The 18,570-nt window shown below is 49.8% G+C and overlaps 1 protein-coding gene across 3 annotated transcripts in view; it reads right to left on the reverse strand.

Moving 5' to 3' along the window:
* Positions 1-18,570, reverse strand: part of HIVEP3 (HIVEP zinc finger 3) — a 477,777-nt gene that overhangs the window by 160,805 nt on the left and 298,402 nt on the right. For all 3 annotated transcript variants that reach the window (XM_086716639.1, XM_086716637.1, XM_086716640.1), the window contains exon 3: positions 5,912-5,992. The gene's annotated coding sequence lies outside the window, so the exon portion shown is untranslated. The remainder of the gene's footprint in view (positions 1-5,911; positions 5,993-18,570) is intronic.

The following is an 18,570-nucleotide window of genomic DNA, read 5'->3' on the forward strand; positions in this document are numbered from 1 at the left end:
GCGCAAGAGACCCACGTCCCTGCCGCGGGCTTGCTGGGTGACCGGGAGCAAATTGCTTCCCCCTCTCAACCTCAGTTCCCTTCCTGTAACAGGGGAGCACTGTCACCAACGCACACGTCGCCAGGAGAAATTGGGATGTCAGAGGACACTGTACATTCGTACGTGCTCGACAGAGGTAAAGCATCGCGGTGGGGCTCCAGGCGGCTCCACACACACACCGAGGGACATTTCGGACACCCTACTGCCTTGCTGCAAACCCACCACCCAGCAATTTCTCGGGAAGTCTCTCAGCTGTTCCAGCTCCAACCAAAGCCTGTCCTGTAAAAACACGGCCCCGTCCACAGAAGCAATCACCTGCCCGCTGGGTCCAGGCTGCTGGGCCATGAACGTCAACAATGGCCCCTTCCTGGTGGGAGAAGGAACAGGGAGCCGGCTTGTTCTCCGAGAGCGGAGGACTGGCCGGTGACGAGGAACATTTTAAGGTGGGACGCTTCTTCCTGCACCGTCGGCAGCTGTCTACACAAGGCGTCCATTATGTGCGGGCCCCAAGGCCAGCAGGCCCGAGAGGCTAGGCTAAAATTAGTGGAGAATGTGCAGCCGCCAGCGACACAGAACATCGGAGGGTCAGATGCCTCCAGCCAGCCGCCAGGGCAGGAGCCCAGGAGCCTGTGCAGAACAGCTGTGGAAGCAGCTGGCCCCGGTTCCTCCCAGCGCGGGGACAGCAGCCCTGCCCAGGGCCCTGCTCCCATAGCTCAGCTTGAGTGAAAAAATAGAAGGCAGAGTATAATCCCAAAGAGATCTTTAAAAGATATGTGCAAAGAAAAAATGTGGGAGAGGAATTCACTAAATACCTGAGAGGCTGTATCTCGGTCTTCCACGTGGAATGGTGGGTGAATCTTCCCGTACTTTCCAAAATGTTCTCAATAAATATGCATTACTCTTGTAATCAGAAGAAAATACTATAGGGGCGCCTGGGTGGCTCAGTCAGTTAAGCGTCTGACTTCGGCTCAGGTCACGATCTCAGGGTTTACGGGTTCGAGCCCCGCATCGGGCTCTGTGCTGACAGCTCAGAGCCTGGAGCCTGCTTCGGATTCTGTGTTTCTCTCTCTCTCTGCCCCTCTGTCGCTTGCACTCTGTGTCTCTCTCTCTCTCAAAAATAAAGAAACATTTAAAAAAAATTTTTAGGGGCACCTGGGTGACTCAGTCGGTTAAGTGTCCGACTTCAGCCCAGGTCATGATCTCACAGCTCGTGAGTTCAAGCCCCGCATCGGGCTCTGTGCTGAACAGCTCCGAGCCTGGAGCCTGCTTCAGATTCCGTGCCTCCCTCTCTCTCTGCCCCTCCCCTGCTCATGCTCTGTCTCTCTCTCTCTCTCTCTCTCTCTCTCTCCTTCAAAACTAAATAAACATTAAAAAATTTTTTTTAATAAAAAAAAGGAAACACTATACAAGACACGGTAAGTTATACATTTATATTAAATGTAATTTAATATAATATACATTTATATTAAATGTAATTTAATATACATTTTAAATTTATAAAAATGATTACAATGTACACCCCTAAGGCATGTAGCCTATATGTGTGTGTGTATGTGAATATATTTAGGTATCTGGTTGACTGGCATTGGCAACTTTGAATCCTAAGATGTCAAAGCTAGCTGGTATTAAATATCAATGTTTTCCAACCTTCATTTCAGGGAGGAAACTGAGGCCCCAGAAGCAAAGCAGGAAGTCGAGAACCCAACCTTTCACTGAATCTGGTCTTGTACAGTAGTTGCCCCAAACCTTGCCCCCTTTAATTCTGTAGTTGCTTTTATTCCCACTTTATGGAGCTGGAAACTGAGGTACAGAGAAGCAAATTCATCACCCAAGGGCACCCAGCTAGGAAGCCACAGAGTTGGGTCCCAAGCCTGGTTTTCCATCCATAGCCCACAGAGCTTGAAGAGAAGGTCTTTGAAAACACCTGCTCCTTGAAGTCTCCGTCAGAAAGCAATTTCTTATGGGAACAACTTTTGAACTGTCTTCCCTGGGCCCCTCTTGGGTGGTGCATGCCTCCCTTGCCTCTGGGGACTTGTGGTCCTGTTGTCAGATCAGTCCCCAGGAGACCGAGGGACTGGGTGACAAAGAGTGGTGTGCAGACATGAATAGCACAGTGCCCGCCCTTTCCTGATGTGGGACAGGGTGGGGAGGGAGGGCTGCAGCGGAAGGTGCCAGGCCTTCAGGACAGGGAGGGTTGGCCAGAGAGGCTGCCATTCAAACTCTCTTTTATCCAGTCTGGTCCAGCTCCAGACCTGGAAGTGCCTGCAGGCAACCCCAGCTGGGGACCTGAGGCCTTTGCTCTGGCTGCACAGCCTCTGTCCACAGTGTCTGTCCCCATCCTGTCCCCATCCCCATTTTCTGCCCCAACTCTTTCAGGGTCATTTCATCCATGCATTTGTGCATTCTTGTTCGTGAACACATTTTTACTGAGTACCTACTATGGGCTAGAGCAAAGTATAGTCCCAACCCTGCCGGTGCTCAAGTTCTTAGAGAGGTCTTAGTGTTTAGGCTACCCTAGGCCATTCGAGCAGGCACTCTGAGGCCAGAACGCCTGGGTTCAGCCTGGCTAGGTTACTTCTCAGCTGTGCATGCCTAGGACAGCTACTCAGCCTGTCTGTGCATCGGGGATCCTCATCGGTACAGGAGGATGATAAGAGTGCCTGCTTTGTGGACTTGTGCAAGTGAAGCGTCAATCCACGCAAAACCCTTAGGACGGTGCCTGACGGGTAGTAAGTGCTAAGTAATCATTCATTTCTAGAACTATTTTTATTATAACCATCTGGCTAAGATTCCCTCCTCAGGATGCCCTCTGGCTCCCCCTTCTCTACGGTCCCAGAGCTCCTCGAATGCCCCCCCCCCCCCCCCCTTAGAGCTTCTGCAGCACCGGCACACGAGAGCCTGGGCCTCACTGTCTACACTAGGGGCAGGGACCAAGTTTCCCTCATCTCCACCCCCACTCCCAGCGCAAACACAGCAACAATGTGTCCAGGGCCAGTTCAGAGCTGTGGGTGGCTGTGTGCCCTCAGCCGGAGCCTCAGAAGCTCCTCACTGCCTCTGGCACTAGAGGTTGCTTATCAGGCCTCATCATGGAGCTTGTTGAGGCTATTCTTATCTTAAAAATTTTCCTTAATGTTTATTTATTTTTGAGAGAGAGAGAGAGAGAGAACGAGAGGGGGAGGCCCAGAGAGGAGAGGAGACACAGAATCCGAAGCAGGTTCCAGGCTCTGAGCTGTCAGCACAGAGCCCGATGCAGGGCCCGAACCCACCAACCGCGAGATCACGACCTGCCTGAGCCGAAGTCGGATGCTCAACTGACTGAGCCAAGGTGCCCCAATGCTATTCTTCTTAAACTGTGGAGCCTGGCCCTGGATGTGACCCTCCCGAGCTGACAAGGGGGCAGGGTGCTAGGCTTCCTTGAATGCCTCTCTGTGGTGGGGACCCCTGCAGGGCAGGTTGTCACAAACCCCAACGCCAATGCCCCACAACACCAAGATGCTTCCTATGGCCATGGTTTGCCCATGCTGGTCCCTCTGCCCGGAACACCCTGCCTCCCTCCCCGTATCCTCTGGAGCTGAGACTCCCACGATCCCTCCAGGGCCATCCCACACGCCCCTCCTCCCCAGTGCTTTTCCTCTCTTATGGTGCACTGCAATTTATTTGTTTGCATGTCTCTTCTGCAGAAGTGACCATCTTATCCCTGTCTGGACTCCCAGTGTCCACCAGGGCCTGGAACGGAAGGGGTGTCAGGAAAGTTCTGCTGAGGGAACTTTTTAAAAGGAAAATCAAGTGAATTGGCCTGCCTGCCTGTTACGGCACAGGGGCTAACTGTTCATGCCATCTTTTGAGCCCCAAACTCACAGGTCCTCCTCAGTTACCCTGCCTGTCGGTAGCCCAGCTCCATCACAGGGATGTGAGCTGGTGGAGAAGCATGGGGCGGACCTGGCAGCTGTACGACGGACAGGGAGCCAGACTTTCACCCGCTCCGGCGTCACGTCCTGGAGAAACCTGAGGCGATGAAGGCCCTGAGGCCCAGACTGGTTACTCTGCTCCTCAGGGGGGTGACGGCACAGGGTTGGAGCCCAGCGCTGCGGGGCCCCAGAACCTGCTCTGTCTGCTCTCTCATGAGATGAGGGACACCAGAGCATCCCGAGTTCGGCCGAGAGAGGAAACTGCAAAAGTATGAAATTGCGTGGCATTGCCCGCCACACCGAAAACAACTCTAGGGCAGGAGAGGGCTGGAAAGCGCCTTGACAACAGCATTGGGTCCTTAAAGGGGTGCTGTCTTGGGGGGTGGCCTGGTCTGCAGAGATGGGGGAAGGAGGACAAGAGGACCTGGCGGGGGAATAAGGGGTTCTGATGGCAAGCCCAGCAGCCATCACCATAGGTCTCCAGAGAGGCCTCCACCATAGCACAGGGGGCCTGCACTGCCTGTGGATGCTCGGCGTGGGGAGATCTGAGGGCCACGGACACGTCAGCAAGCGGTGTCCTGTCCTGGGCCCCGTTGTTCAGGTTGTTCAGGTTTAGTGGGCACCTCCTCTTAGATCTCAGTCTCTGCCCGGGGCCCAGAGGCCTTTCCTGGCACCACGGAGCTGACTGCCTGGACCTTACGGGGTGCAATCCGAGCCCCTCAGCGTGGCATTCAAAGGCCTGTTCGCTTCTCCCGGCCTCGCTTCTACCCCCTCCTGCCCTGTGTCTACATCTCAGCCACTCTCCACCTTTGCACTTACTGTCTCAGCCCAGAATGCCCTTCTTCCATTTTTTTTTTTTTAAAAACCTGGTGAACTTCTATTCATCCTTCAAAGCCCAGTTCAAGTGTCACCTTCAAATGAATGGTCTTCCCTAAACCACCCCACAACCAAACCCAGACAGAAGAGAACCCTCCTGCCTTCACAGGTTTCCTGTAATGTAGCTACTGGCACACATCTCCTGCTTTGGACGGGAAACTTCCTGAGGGCATTGACATGCATCGCTCATCACTAGGCCCTGTTTCCTAGGCAGCCATCCCCCGCTGCCCTGCAGATCCGCCCGTGAGCTTTGGCCTTGTACTCACTCCGGTTCTAATGAGAGCCTCACTGTCAGGTCAATGTGGCCTTCCATCCTGGCTGCCCCTCACCCGGCTTGGTCTTCACGCCCACATTCTGCTGCAGGCATGCTCTCAGTGCGTGAGCAGACTCTGCCCTTCCCATCTGGGCGACCTGTAGTGACCGTGGTGTTCCGCCCAGCCACGAGGGGGCAGGTATGGGGCTAGCGACCGTCCATGTCTGAGTTGGAGTTCAATCAGAGGTTGCTAGAAGAGGCGTAGGTCCTGCCCCCAAATACACACGTGCACACACACAGCACACACACAACCCAGTGCAGGCTCTCTGCAGATGTGAGGTCCATAGAGCGATCAAACGGGGAAGGGGCGGACAGCTGTGGTGGCGTTTCCACTGCCTTTCTCCATCATTCCATGGCCTTGGCTGGAGCCTGGAACAGCTGGCTTCTGTCCTACCCGGTTCACTGGGTCTCATTCCCTCATTTTTCAGACAGAGAAACAGAGACGCAGCAAGGGAAGTTCTCACTTGAGATTTTTCTGAGCAGTAAAGGCAGACCTGGGGTCAGGACCAGTTCCCTGGCTTTCATCCCAGGATACATTCCCATCGCCATATGCTGCCATTTGCAGAAATGCTAGCTGCAGGGCTCTGGACATTCGGTAGCTTTTTCCTTAAGTCTCCCCAGAGGGTGGGGCTCCATTCTCCTGCCAAGGCTGAAGTCACTCCCACCTACCTCCTGGCCACAAGCACAGCTAGTGGTCTTTGGGCTGTGCTGAAATTTCTCTGCGTCCTGGGGCGGGGGGATGGGGGGTGGCAGGGGAGAGATGGAGGGGGCTTACCTGCCCAAAGTCAGCCATGGTCTCATGGTTGAGATGTGTCAGAGATTTCTGAGAGCCTGAAGGACTGTGTTGGAGGGAGGCCTGTAGGAAGTAGAGAAAGTGAGAATATTATTCCATCGCCATCTGTCAGCTTACACTTCGGTTTGAAAAATGCATCCAAAAATGGTGAGCGCAGTTCTGCTGAGAATGGCTCCAGACATCACCACTTCTCCAACACAGGCATCACGGGGTTAAGATCAGGCTCCCCCAGGGAGGCAACCCCGGCCTCCCAACCCCACTCTCAGAGCTGCAAGCCCAGTCAGCAGCCGAATCTCGGGCTGGGAAACTCTTACTTTCAAGTACTCCTTGGGGAGCACAGCCCCTCACGGGCTCCCCGAGCACTGGTCGTCAACATTCACTCGTTCTTTCTTTCGTTGTTCATTCACTCATGCAAGCGGTTGATAGCCATTTGGGAAGGCTATTAGAGGCTGGTGTCAGGTCTTACAGAGAGAAAGCCACTGGGAATGACAGCTCCGGTCTTACAGATGCAGAACAAACGCCACGGGCTCCCAATCCCCATCCTGGTGGGTCTCCTCCTTCCCCCGAGTTATCTCTGGGCCAGACACCAGGCACAGCATTTTATACGTGCCCTGCAGGACGACATGATGTCTCCTACCACTTTCAGCACCAGGACCCGTTTCTCTGCAAAAACATCTCTCCAAACTCCTCATAATATGCGCTTAGTATCTTTTCATTGGGAAAATAAAGAATAATGCAAAAGGCACAATGAACGTAATGCTTTACAATTAACTTGTATTTTAGTAATCACAGCACTACCACCTATATTTAAATAACAGTTACACATACTCATCCAAGACATGTTATTTATGCCTTCTGGGCTTAAGGCATTGACGCCCTGGGAATCCACTCAGTCAATATTCATTCAGTAGGTATTTATGAAGCGTCTCTGCAATGGCTGGCCCCATGGCCCACAGGTTAGGGACCCCGGTACAGGGATGAGTGGTGGCTCTGCAGTGAGATGTGCTCAGGCTTGAGTCCGGCCCAGAGTAGATGTCTGCTCACGTGCAGGCCCTCAGCCTTTCACCAGCTCAGAGTCCTCATGATTAACACAGAGATGATGACCCTGATGTCACAAAGTTGTTATGAGGATGGAATGACCTGGCATAAAGCAGAAGCTTAACAACTGGGCACCGGAGGACTATCACCATCATTGCCATCATCCTCATCCCCATACTCCCATCACCACCACCACCATCATCATCATAAATAACATCATCATGACCATCGACAGCAGCACCATCACCATCACCATCCTCATCATCACCATCATCATCATAAATATCGTCATCATTACCATCAACAGCAGGACCATCGCCATTATCACCATCATCATCATAAATATCGTCATTGTTACCATCAACAGCAGGACCATCGCCATCATCACCATCATCATCATAAATATTGTCATCGTTACTGTCAATAGCAGCACCATCACCATCATCATCATAAATATCATCATCATTACTGTCAACAACAGGACCATCGCCATTATCACCATCATCATCATAAATATCGTCATCGTTACCGTCAACAGCAGCAGCAACACCATCACCATCACCATCATCATCATAAATATCATCATCATTACCGTCAACAGCAGCACCATCACCATCACCATCCTCATCATCACCATCATCATCATAAATATCATCATCATTACCATCAACAGCAGGACCATCGCCGTTATCACCATCATCATCATAAATATCGTCATCGTTACCATCAACAGCAGGACCATCGCCATCATCACCATCATCATCATAAATATTGTCATCGTTACTGTCAATAGCAGCACCATCACCATCATCATCATAAATATCGTCATCATTACCGTCAACAGCAGGACCATCGCCGTTATCACCATCATCATCATAAATATCGTCATCGTTACCATCAACAGCAGGACCATCGCCATCATCACGATCATCATCATAAATATCATCATCGTTACCGTCAACAGCAGCAGCAACACCATCACCATCACCATCATCATCATAAATATCATCATCATTACCGTCAACAGCAGCACCATCACCATCATCACCATCATCATCATAAATATCGTCATCATTACCGTCAACAGCAGGACCATCGCCGTTATCACCATCATCATCATAAATATCGTCAGCGTTACCATCAACAGCAGGACCATTGCCATCAGCACCATCATCATCATAAATATCATCATCATTACCGTCAACAGCAGGACCATCGCCGTTATCACCATCATCATCATAAATATTGTCATCGTTACTGTCAATAGCAGCACCATCACCATCACCATCACCATCATCATCATAAATATCATCATCATTACCATCAACAGCAGGACCATCGCCGTTATCACCACCATCATCATAAATATCGTCATCGTTACCATCAACAGCAGGACCATCGCCATCATCACGATCATCATCATAAATATCATCATCGTTACCGTCAACAGCAGCAGCAACACCATCACCATCACCATCATCATCATAAATATCATCATCATTACCGTCAACAGCAGCACCATCACCATCATCACCATCATCATCATAAATATCGTCATCATTACCGTCAACAGCAGGACCATCGCCGTTATCACCATCATCATCATAAATATCGTCATCGTTACCATCAACAGCAGGACCATAGCCATCAGCACCATCATCATCATAAATATCATCATCATTACCGTCAACAGCAGGACCATCGCCGTTATCACCATCATCATCATAAATATTGTCATCGATACTGTCAATAGCAGCACCATCACCATCACCATCACCATCATCATCATAAATATCATCATCATTATCGTCAACACATCAACAGCAGGACCATCGCCATTATTACCATCATCTTCATAAATATTGTCATCATTACCATCAACAGCAGGACCATCACCATCATCACCATCATCATCATAAATATCGTCATCATTACTGTCAACAGCAGCAGCAACACCATCACCATCATCCTCATAAATATCATCATCACTACCATCAACAGCAGGAGGACCATCAACACCATCATCACCACCACCATCATCCTGCTTCCTGTCTCTTTCCGAGTGCTAAAAGGCTTCTCCTTACCCCCTCTAGTAGGATACACAGTAGTTTCTACCTTATAATAGAATTACTTTTATCCACATCTTCCTTCTCAGGTTCATGTCCAGCTCTGTAACTTCAGAGTTGTGTGAACTTGGGTAAGTCACTATCTGACTCTCTGTTTCCTTGTATGTAAAATGGGACAGGAGTTTTAGTAATCCGTGGAACTGTTGTAATGATTAAAGGAAATAATGTATATAAAAGCTCAACACAATATCTGGCATCAGCTAAATGCTTGATAAATGCTGGTCAGTGTTGTTTGTGGTGCTTATGGTATTAGTAGTAGTAAACAGGATCTTCATTTCTCTTCCTAGCTTGTGAGTGCCTGAGGGCAGCGACCATTCCAAATCCATCTCAGTCTCCCCACAGAGTCTAGCACAAGGCCTGTCTCCCAACAGACGTTAATAAGTGTTTGCTAAAACAGTCTTGGAAGCTCACAAAATCAGATGCAAAATAACTCAAGGGACAGGAGCATGGAACATGGCCAAGGACAGAGCCCTGATGGGATCCTGAAGAACTTCAATAGATCTCTTCAAGAGAGCCATTTGTTACCCAAGCCAAGCTGTAGGCCTGCTAGGAACATTCATTCATTCATTCATTCATTCATCAAACTCACCAAATTTTCACTTTGATCAATAACAAATCCCTGCCCAGTGCTTTTCTTTTTTTCTATTGTGAAATTTTGTTTACACCTGCCATGTCATTCAGTCTCCACAAAAGAGCTTAGAGGCAGCTAGACTAGGTATCGACAACACATTTTGTAAATAAGGAAATGGAGGCTCAGAGGGGTGACAAGACTTGCCAAAGGGCACACAGCAGTCAAGGCCATGGTGGGAAGTGGGAGAAGGACCCGTTTGTGACCATGACTCCTTCCCAATGGCCCTGTGATGTCAAGTACTTTATAAATCCAGGATCACTATTCTCACTGCCCAGTTCACTTCTCAACAAACAAACTGGAATTAAATTGTTTTGGTGCTATTTCAACATACCTATTAGAAAAGAAAGACTGTAAGTTCTACGAAGGCAGGAACTATGAGAGCCACAACAGTGTGGGGCAGTTAAACATATTGAGGCTGACCCCAGACTGCCGGGGCTCAAATCTTGGCTCTGACACTTATTGGCTGTGGAATCTTGGACAAATTACTTAATCTCTCTGTGCTTCAATTTCATCATCTATAAAGAAAGGATAATAGGTATCTATGGGGGTGTTGTGAGTAATAAATGGGCTAATCTATGGGCAGCGTCTAGAATAGTACCTGCTACATAGTAAGGGTTAATTATAATTCTTATTCACGATGCATCCCTGTACCTAGAACAAGGCCTAGCATGCACAAGATCCCCAATAACCATCTGTGGGATCATTGAATGGATGACATACTCCCCGGAAAGAAGTCAATTCAAGTATGGACTGAGCAAGTCCAAAGAGTAGCTGGAGCTCTGGCCTCAAGGAATCTAGAGTCCCCCAGTTCCTGGGTCATAGCCAAATCCAGCAGGAAGGAGATCGGTTATTCTAGGACTTGAAGGCTCTTCTAAAACCAAGAGGTTTTGGGGCGCCTGGGTGGCTCGGTCGGTTAAGCGTCCGACTTCAGCTCAGGTCATGATCTCACGGTCTGGGAGTTCGAGCCCCGCGTCGGGCTCTGTGCTGACAGCTCAGAGCCTGGAGCCTGTTTCAGATTCTGTGTCTCCCTCTCTCTCTGCCCCTCCCCTGTTCATGCTCTCTGTCTCAAAAATAAACAAACGTTTAAAAAAAAAATTTAAAACCAAGAGGTTTCATGTCCAATGAAGGATGGTAAATATGACTGGTGATTAAGAACATGGGCTCTTGAGTCAGATAATTAAATTCAAGTCCTCATTTGTCATTCTGTCATTCTGTCACTCACTCACCAGTTGTGTGCTTACCTCCATGTACCTGCTTCAGTTTCCTTATCCATAAAATGGGGATACTCACACCCCACCCCCCTGAAAGGATTAAATGTCATATGAAGGAGGTAAAGCCTCCTGTCCCTGGCCCCAGTCCATAGTGACAGTGATAATGAGCCCGGCGCGGTCAGCAGCCCTCAGTGTGATGGAGCCCATCCTATGGACTGTCCTGTGCCAGGTGTTCCTTCCACCACACTCTCCCTCATGTGGGTTCTGGATGCCTCTGCTAGGGACACGCCTTGTGACAGCAGCTTGGGCGCCCCTCTCAAGGCCAAAATGTTGCTGCGAAAAGGCATATTCTCCATTTGGCCCCAGCGCAGACTGGGCCCTGTGGAGGCGAGACAGCTGCTTGGGAAGCAGCCCCCTGGGAAGGGTGGTCTCTAGAGAACCCCTTTGGAGAGTTCCTCCTAAGTGCCAGTGCAAGCAACTCGCAGCCGGCGTGCAGCTGCCTCTGAGGCAGTCCCTGTCCCTGCGGGGGCTGCAAACCCCTGTGCTCCGTTTCCTCAGCCAAGACCCTGAGGCTGGCAGCCCAACCTGCTTAGGGAGAGGAACAAACATTTACCGAGTCAGAGACTTCCCATTCCTTGTCTCTTTCACCTTCACAATAGCCTGTGGGCGGGCATCTTGGTCTCGCCAGGTAGCCGTTGTGAGACCCTGAAGCAATAAGCCACCCCATAGCTCAGCCTCCTCATCTGTGAGCACTACATAAATATCCTTATTTATTAAACCCATCCTCCAGAGAAGGAAGCAGAGGCCTAGAAAGGGAGGTACTTTGTCCAGGATCGTGTAACTAACAAGTGACAAAGCTGAAGCTGTTCGGCTTCAAAGTTCCATCCCTCCATCCCTCCATCCCTCCATCCATCCGTTACATTTTGAAGGCCCACCATGCAGTATGCACTGCAGCCATACTCTTTCTCTGATTTTAAAAGATATCCATATGATCTATTTCCCATCACTCCTAGGACCCTAACATTCAAGTCAATTCCACTTAACAAAGGCACATGAAGTCCTTCCTACATGCCAGGCACTATGTGAAGTTTCGTTATTAAAGATCACGTGGGATCCTCATGACAATCCTGTGCAGTTGACTGCCTTGTCCCCCTTACAGATGAGCAATTCAGAGAGGCAATGAACCTGCCCCCACTCACAAACATGGAGCCTGATGGAAGCCTGAATCATCTGACCCGCAAATCCAGGCTTTTCTCTTCCCTCCACGTTTCCTTTATCGAACTCCCACCTGGCCCACAGACTCTGGAAGTTCCGCTCCTCAAAGTCCCTCATCCGGCAGAGAAGGACGGCCGTCAGCCCTACTGGTCAGTGCCACCCGCCCTGAACCTTCAGGACTTTGTGCCTCCCTGGTGCCCCCACCCCTGGACTTGACCCCTGGTTGCTTACATCTTGCCCACTTCAAAAAAAAAAAAAAAAAAAGGACACCAGGAAGATTAAAGAATAAAAGTGTAGCATAAGGCTCAAACATCAGATGAAAGCAGAGTCTGGATGTAAAGGGGCAGGGTAGACTGGATGTAAGTGTCTTCAAGGACAATGCCCGATGCGCACAGGGTTTGGGGAAATAGCGCTTTCACATCGCTGCGGGTAGTGGAAGTCGTCAGAGTGTTTTGGGAAGCAATTTCACAGCTTTCACCAAGAGCTCTGCCTCACAAATATCCATACTTCGGGGCAGAGTCATCCCAGTTTTCAGGAATGTAGTCTAAGGGAAAAAATTCTATGCAAATCCCATGCAGCCTCATTTATAATACCAAAGTGCTGAATACTGGAAGCAAATCTAAGTGCCAACACGTGAAAATGGCTAACAGGTCTGTGAAAATGAGAGCACATCAATATTAGGAGCTTGCAAACTACAGCCTGCAGGCCAAATCCCACCAGCAGCCTGTTTTTGTAAATAAAGTTTTATTGGAACACAACCACACCCACTCACATACACAATGTCTCTGGCTGCCTTTGTGCAACAGCTGCAGAATGAACAGTGGGGACAAAAACAGGGTGGCTCAAAACCCTAAAATATTTACTCTCTGGTCCTTTACAGAACAAGTTTGCTGACCTCTGACCTACTTGGTGGAATATGATGCATCCTTTAAGAATGTGATATGAAGTTTAGAAAAGCAAGCTACAAAGTTTTATAGATTGGATGACTTCACCTATGTAAATAGAAAAAAAAAACCCACGCAAATGAAATTGCATGAAACTGTACCTAGACAGAACATAAAACATGAAAAATAGAAAGAGATGAAAATATTAACACGATGAGTAAGATTTTTTTTTTTTGCTTGCTTGTACTAGTTTTTACTTTCTAATTCTTAAGAAATGCACAGGTATTATATAAAGGTGAAATACACATGTTTTAAAAAGAGAGATGCCTAGGGGCACCTGGGTGGCTCAGTCAATTAAGCGTCCGACTTTGGCTCAGGTTATGCATGATCTCATGGCTCATGGGTTCGAGCCCCGTGTCAGGCTCTGGGCTGACAGCTCCGAGCCTGGAGCCTGCTTTGGATTCCGTGTCTCCCTCTCTCTCTGCCCCTCCCCTGCTCGTGCTCTGTCTCTCTCTCAAAAATAAATTTAAAAAACAAACAAACAAACAAACAAACAAATAAATAAAGAGAGATGCCTAGTTGAATAGCTTAGCTCTGGACATCCTAGCAGCCAAGGCAAAGAGTAAAATCAAAGGGGTTCTATTGTCAATAGTAGGAAGATGCCAGGGAACAAGGAAGGTCAAACTCTCCTCTTTCTGAGAGGGCTTGGTCACCAGGGTCTTTGTTTCAAGAGAGTCGAGCAAAACAATGGACAACTTTCTCTATTTTTTACCGATATGCTTAACTGTTTCCTGCATATATGGCTATTCCTGGTTATCAGCCCTCCAATGATGCCCAAGAGAGAACATTAAGCTATGGTTCTGTAGGGGCAATTCTCCTGGTGGCCACGGTGATTTAGGAGTTTTTTATTTGTGGAAAATCACATGGAATCTTGGCGGAAAAAGTATCAGTGTCTCCAATGGACCCATGAATTTTCAACTTACGTTGAAGGCCAGGACAAGAAACAGAGAAAGATGGGGTGTTCTGGTAGAAGCTGAGTGGTACCACCCCTGAAGAGGCAGAGCCTCTGGGACTTTTCGGAGCCCAGCTGGCAAACTGCTCCATTGGCCCATCCCTCTGGGGACCTGGAGAGTCCCTGGTCTTCTTCCAGGTCGAAGGCACGGGCAAGAGCAGCCTAAAGGATGCTCTGCACCCACAGAAGGTAGAGCCATGTCCTCTAGAGACACAACTATGAGGGAAAAGACAAGTCTTCATTGTGAAGATAAGAAAGTGGGACTCATGATTGTGCTTCCATGGAGGGCCCTGGGTGAGGTAAGGAAGGACTTGACCTCTCCAGGATGGCAGTTCTGGCTCAATTCAAAGGCTCTGACAGGTAGGCTGAAGCCTAAGGTGAAGAGGCTCTCTGGTGGGTAAATAAGCCTAGAGGACACACATGTGAACCAAGGTCACATCCCATTCCTATTCCAAGAAGGAAGAAAAGAAGCCTGTTGGCAGTGGGGTGTGGAACACTGTACTGAAGTGACTGAGACAGGAGCTCTGGATCCTATTTGAATTCCACTGTGTTACTTATTGGCTATGCCCATGGCAAAGTCATTGCTTCTTTCCAAACCTCAGTTTCCTCATGTGTAAGAAAAGGAAAATGACAGCCATATAAGGGTTAAATGAGATAGTGCATGCTAAGTGCTTAGTGCCTGACCTGTCCCACAGTAGGTGCTCAATAATGGTGTGCTCTTTGCAGCAATACACTTGGCCAACTCCAAAACCTGCCATGGCAAGGGGATGGTAAGACTGGGAATTGACCTTTGATTCATGCAGTCTTATCGGAGAGAGAGAAGAGAGAGAGAGGGAGAGAAGAGAGCGAGCGAGCATGTGATCAGGGGAGAGGGGCAGATGGAGAGACAATCTTAAGCAAGCTCCATGCCCAGTGCAGAGGTTCAATCCCACAACCCTGAGATCATGATCTGAGCCAAAATCAAGAGTAAGACACTCAACCAACTGAGCCACTCAGGTGCCCCTTGATTCACACACTCTTAAAGAAAGGCTCAGGAATGTTCTGGGGCTATCACCGGTTTCCTGTAATTGGTGAATTGAAGACACACGGATAGAATTTCTAGAGCAGCTGGGAAAAGCCAGGTGGGGCCATTGCCCAGGTAAGTGGCTCAGGAAGCCTCTAGGAGGATTTGACAGAATCATCTACCTGTCAGGGTGATATCAGAGGGGGACCACCTTTGTGGGGACCTGACAGAGGGCTCATGTGTCTCCTCCTCTGAGCAGCTGTCCCCATGCAGTTGTGAATGTGCATCTTTTGCCCTGATGTGAGGGACATGTACCACACCGTCATGCCAGGCATCATGAGCTCCTGTGGTGGGCATTTGCTGTGGCATCCCTTCTCCCCGCTTCTGTAATAGCACCCTGATTTCATTTGGGGGTCCTGGTCTTGGGGGACAGTAAACCAAGGCTCCCTTGCAGCCCAGGGGAGGGCATGAAGCGGAGCTAGATACTTGGATGCTCGCTTTTAGGTCCTGGAAACTTCCATCTCTGTGGCCTTGGCAAGACAGCCACCAATTTGTTTTTTTGCTCCCCTGAGGAGCCCTGAGTCCTTTCTGAGTCTTGTTATCCAGCTTTCCCATCAATTCTTGGAGTTTCTCATTATCCTTCCAACTTAATCCCTTTTGCTTATGTTGTCTAAAGTCAGCTTCTGTTGCTTACACCAAAGAGCCCTAATGGGTACAAAGAGGAAGAAGTCAAAATGGCACCAAACCCAAACAGGAAAAGTTCAAGTTAAATACTGGGAGCTATCCAGGAGCTTCCCTTGTTTCTTCTCTGTTGGTGGAGACCTGCTTTTATTGGGTCCCACCTTCCCCAGCCCCAGGGGGTAAACCATGATTAATCCAAGGCCATAAAGGTAGTTTGATTCCATTTGCAAGTGACTGGTCAGACATGGGCATGTGATTCAGTTCTTGCTAACGGGACCTATTACTCCCATTTTACAGCTAAGGGAATCCTTCTCAGCATTTCTAGGAAAGGGGTTCCTTGCTAAAGAAAAAAAAAAAAAAGAGAGACTGAGAGAGAGAGAGAGAGAGAGAGAGAGATTTTGGGGAAGATGTTCCTCTTCTGCACCATCTACCACCATGTGTGCAAATGGCCCCTGAAACCGTCCTATGACCTTGGATGAGATGATGCAGTTTGGTGGTGAGGTTGGCAGAGCATGGGAAAGTTGGAAAGGACTTGTACCCTTGACATTATTGGGCTGCTGGGTTACTCAGTTTGGAACTGCCTCTATCTCCAAGCTTCTGGAGCTAATAAATCCTCATTGCTTAGGCCACTTGTTACGTTTCTGTTATTTGCTGCCCAAAGCATCCTACTACCCAGCCAGTGCTGGGAATTCCCACACATGGGAATGTGTGCCCCAGCAGCAGGCTGGGACTGCAGCACCAAGGGCCAATGGCAGGAATAAGCCTGGAGAAGGGAGCATCCAGAAGGCGGAGGAAGTTTGTGATGGAGCCAAGCAGGCCATTCACAGGTGGGACACAGGCAGCTTCCGTGTCCCAGCTGGCGGTGGTAATCTCTAAAGCGAAGAGAAGGGCAGGGCCATTTCCTGGATGTCTGCCTTGTTTAGGACAAGAACCCGGCCAGCAGCCTGACGGTCATGGGAAGCAGAGTCTAGCCCAAAGTGGGGTCTGGGTGGAATTGTAATAGCCAGTCAGGGTCTCAGGGTCTGCAGTTCATGTGCAGCTCTGACCCTCGTAGAGAATTAGAGTCTACGGCAGGGAAACAGAGGCAGAACCCAGAAGTAAACCCAGGGATGCAGTCACTGACACAGCAGGGTTTGAGGGAGGCTATAGCTCAGCAGACACATGGCCCCGCCCCCTCAACTGCCACCACCCGTGGGAACGCCAGATGCACAGTTCAAGGCAACCAGGCCAATTCCAGCCCCTGCCAGCCCTGGGCATGGATGAGCTTCTGGCCTCTGTGGCTCAGATGTTGGACAGGTGCATCGGAGGGACAGTGCCTGGAGCGGAGTGGGGCAGTCAGGGGCTAGCAGGCCTAGGTCAGGAAGCAATCTCCATCAGAAGCTGGAAGAGCCCCGGCAAGATTTCCAGCTTATGGCAATTTGAGTCCCAAGGTATGCAAGTGACTCTAGTGCCTCAGACAGACAGCCTTGCTTGAGACTAAAGGGACAGCAGCTGGTCCAACACTCCTCCCTCCATCTCATTCTTCGTGCATTAGACGGGGGGGTCAGGTTCTTCCTGTTGCATCCACGCCTGCACACTGCCTCTTCAGAGTGTCCATTACCCCTTTCCTGATGCTGAACAAGCCCCAGAAAGACCCCCTATGGGTCACGTTAGGGGCTGGAAAGATCCTAAAAGCCATCTAAGGTACCGCTCTCATGTGACCAAAAGGGAAAGAGAGGCACGGTGATGAGCAGGGACGTGTTCTTACCCTGCGATGACCCTGGGAAGTCCACATCATCTCCAAGGTCACACAGCTCTGACATTCCATGGTTCTGCTTCAATAGGCTGAACATGTGAAATTGTAAATTCATGTTTCCTAATCACTCAGAATGATGCCAACCTTAAGCCCCCAGGGAGGGTCTGGCTCTCTCCTCCCTCATCTCTCCTCTTCCAACAGCTGGGTCCCCTTGCAGGCTCAGTCCTACCACTTGTTCTCGGACCAACCCTCCGTCTTATAATCATCAGCATCACCTGATGGCTCAGACTTGCCTGCTCTAATATTGTGCCTGTTTCTGGAAGCTGTGTCACTGCTCTGTCCCCAAGGCCCAGCACCTGCCTTATTCCTCAGTCCTGGTCCAATGCCCAGCTGTAGCCCCACACCCTGCTCCCAAGTCCCCAGTGCTGGGACTGTGCAGCACGGTCGTGATATGATGGTGGCCAATGGTGGCTTATGAAGCAGGTGCTTCTTGCTGGGTGAGGATTGTACATGAACTCCCCTTGAGCAAATCCCCAAAGAGAACTATGTCAGGCAGTGACGATCACTGCTCCCATTTTACAGATAAGGGAGCCGAAGGCCAGCTTGCCAAAGGTCACTTGTCTGATCAGTGGCAGTGCCGGGATGCCCCCCTGATAGTCCTATATCAGCTACTTGTCTGGACTCTGTTTCTCCAGACTTTGCTGCAGGCCTGGGCTCGATTCCTCCCACCGCCACTGTCTGGGCTGGCCTTGGGTACCCACTCTGCTCTGAGGGCGTGGTTGGTTCAACTCCCTGGCCTCTCTCACTCTGTAGCTCTCCAGGCTTATGCCGGGTCCCTCAGGGAGGACGTGAGATTTAATGGCTCTGGAAGAACGGGCAGGGGGTGGGGAGGAGGGGACAAGAAGCCAGAAATCAGGCCTGGTTATTTGCAAACATAGACCCCATGACAGCGTCCACAAGGCTAGTTCCGTCCTTCACTTGCTCACTGGGAGTCACAGGCGACAGCTTCAAGGGCTGAAGGCAGCTGACCATCATACCCGCCGTCCAGGGGAAGCTGACAAAGTTTGACAGTCCTGTGTTCAGATCCCAGGTCTGTCCCTTCTAA

This window comes from Puma concolor, chromosome C1 (genome assembly GCF_028749965.1).
Source record: "Puma concolor isolate L17-30 chromosome C1, mPumCon1.1.hap2, whole genome shotgun sequence".
In the NCBI taxonomy this organism is placed as follows: Eukaryota; Metazoa; Chordata; class Mammalia; order Carnivora; family Felidae; genus Puma; species Puma concolor.